Source organism: Buceros rhinoceros, unplaced genomic scaffold (assembly GCF_000710305.1).
Source record: "Buceros rhinoceros silvestris isolate BGI_N320 unplaced genomic scaffold, ASM71030v1 scaffold22924, whole genome shotgun sequence".
Classification (NCBI taxonomy): Eukaryota; Metazoa; Chordata; class Aves; order Bucerotiformes; family Bucerotidae; genus Buceros; species Buceros rhinoceros.
Window position 1 is genome coordinate 13701 of NW_010407952.1, and position 2851 is coordinate 16551.

General features: G+C 58.1%; 1 protein-coding gene across 1 annotated transcript in view; it reads right to left on the reverse strand.

Annotated features, from left to right (window-relative positions):
* Positions 1–2851, reverse strand: part of P2RX1 (purinergic receptor P2X, ligand-gated ion channel, 1) — a 12404-nt gene that overhangs the window by 9074 nt on the left and 479 nt on the right. The gene's annotated exons all lie outside the window — the stretch shown is intronic.

Below are 2851 nucleotides of genomic sequence, written 5' to 3' on the forward strand. Positions count from 1 at the left end.
CTCCTGACACTATTTAACCTATGGCATAAACAAGCTGCCGCTGGATTAACTATGGCTCAGGGAGATTGTAAACATGGGTGAGCGACCATTTCGGGTAGCACTGTGGCGGCGCGGAGCGTTCCTGGCACTAAAAAAGGAGAGATCTGTTTTTTGTCCCCACCGCCGCAGGCACTGGTCCCATGGGCCATGACAGAGGCAGTGCGCTGCCCGTGGGAAACCTATGGCATAAACAAGCTGCCGCTGGATTAACTATGGCTCAGGGAGATTGTAAACATGGGTGAGCGACCATTTCGGGTAGCACTGTGGCGGCGCGGAGCGTTCCTGGCACTAAAAAAGGAGAGATCTGTTTTTTGTCCCCACCGCCGCAGGCACTGGTCCCATGGGCCATGACAGAGGCAGTGCGCTGCCCGTGGGACAGCCCATGATGCCAGCCCCACATGTCAGCCCATCCTCGGGTACCTGACTGATGGGCATTGGGGGAAATGGGGCAACTCCAGGTGCTGCCTGGAGGTCTGCCCTACGGGTGCTGGACCTTATGGGGACCTCTTGGAGATGATGCTTTTTGGCTTGCAGCCCCATTAGCATCCTGGGACAGGGGACGAGGGGACCTGGCATCATACCCAGCACCTGGGGGTAGGAGCAGAAATTCAGCACTGCTGCCACCCCAGCTGGAACCTTCCTTCTCCAAGGCAGAGGGCTGTACTGGGTTATACTGGTTACCTTCCCCGATGCCCTTGGGGCTGTAGGAGACTGGGCAGCCCCATGGTGGAGCATTTCCCTAAATCTGCCTCCAGCGCAGCCTCTGCCACTGCAACCTCGTCCCTCCCTGGCAGAGGTGACTGTGGACAAACAGGGCTTGAGCACCCCACAGCATCCTCAAGGCAGGGCAGGATGTGGCCCTTTGCCTGCCGCTGATTGCCATGTTCGCAGCAAAGCGTCATTTCCCCATCAGGGCCTCAAGCCCCGCCCAAGTGGTAAAAGTCCCCTGGTGTCACTCCCTGATATGGCCGCGTCACCAAGCTGGCCTCATCCTGCAGCTCAGCACCCAGCCTCCTCACACCGAGGTTTTCAGGAAACTGAAGCCCAGAAAGCGGAGTCCAGCCGGGAAGTGCCCGGCGTCGCCTGGCCAGCAGCGATACTGCCTCATCTCAGCGTATCAGCAGAAAGAAGAGCTAATCCCCACGGGTAATGCCAGGTCTCTCGGCACGGTCAGCGCCACGTCCCTCCTCTGCACTGATGGCACTGCCACACATCCCTCCAGCACAGCTGTTCATCCCTGCGAGCACCCTCGTGGGCATCCTCGCCTGCTGCCAAGGGGGACTAAAGCTGGGGTAGTGGAATATTGAATATCTCAATGTTTTATATCTTCAGTTGAATACTGAAGGTTGAATATTTCCTTCTCTGGAGAGATTCCAAGCCTGCCTGGACGCTTTCCTGTGCAGCCTGCTCTAGGTGACCCTGCTCTAGCAGGGGGTTTGGACTGGGTGATCTCCAGAGGCCCCTTCCAACCCCCACCAGTCTGGGATTCTGTAATTGTAAATAAATACATAGCTGCCTGCCAAACGTGCCTCCAGAGAAGAGGAAAGCTCAAGCTCCATGGCTCAGGGCAGGCAGGGACCCGGCGGCAGTGCTGCAGGCAGCCAGGGGATGCCCGTGGCCAGTAGGGCTGTGGGCAGCCCCAGTCCCAGGCAGCTCCTCACTAGTGGATCCCGACTCCACCTAACCAGCAAAAACGTAGGAATTACAGCACCTTTATGCTGACCTGTCTGTCCCGGCTGTCACCTCCAGGCTGGTTCCGGCTTTGCTCCCCCCACTGTCTGTCCCATTTTAGATGGTTGCTTAAGCCATGCTTCCTTAGGAAGTGCCGCTCTGAGCAACCGCCTCTGCTGGTTCCCCATCTGCAGGAGCAGCCCCCAGCTGGGTTTGCTGGAGCCCTGGGCTTTACAGGCTCAGCCTTTAGGAGAGCCAGCACTGCTCCCAGTAACACCAGTCTGGGCCAGTGCAAACCCGTTTGCAATGGAGCATTCTCGAGACCTTGGCGGGGCAGCGGTTTGAGGTCACGATTACTCTTTCGAGCCAAAGCACATCCCAGGGGTCCCATGATGACCTCCTGGGAAGCTTTTCTCCCTGTCCAGGGGATCTGGGCTAAAAGCAGGGATGGGCACCCCTGCTCCCCACAGCTACTTGTTTGCACTGAGCCCTGGGAGCTCCTGCCTCTCCCTTGAACTGTCCCAGGCACCCTGCACCCCAGAAACACCCAGTTTTTCCTGTTCATGGCCAGACACCCCCTCTCCCCATGGGGCCCTTCCTGATGGAAGGGTGCTGGTCTTTCTCAAGGACTGAGCCCACAGCAGCCATGGGGATGCACAAAGATTTTTATCCTGTAGCACGGCGCGTCATCCCATGCCGAGGGGACAGGACCCAAATTGTCGTGGCAGGAGCAGCGGCCCTGGGGCACCCCAGGGCATCCATCCCCGCATGGCTCTGAGCCTGCCTGCTCCACCCGCTGCCTTTTTTAAGCAGTTGCTTTTGCATCACTGCTGCTCTTGGGGCTGCCTCCCACAAGCGAAGCAAAGCAGAGATTTGGAGCAAGGCTCCGTCCCGGCTCCAGAGCTGGGCTGGCTCTGCCTTCCCAGCGGGATGGTGGACGGGGAGATTTATGGCCCTGTCTTGAGCCGCTTGGGTCTCACAAATCACTGTGCTGGCCCCAGCTGCCTCTTAGTTAATATAAATGAAAATAAAAATAACAACAGATTCTCAGGCCACCATCCAGCAGCTTGAGTGGGATTTGGATGCAACTCAGAGAGGAGCCGGGGCCCCGGCGTGCGTAGCAGGGCTGGGTAGGGATGAG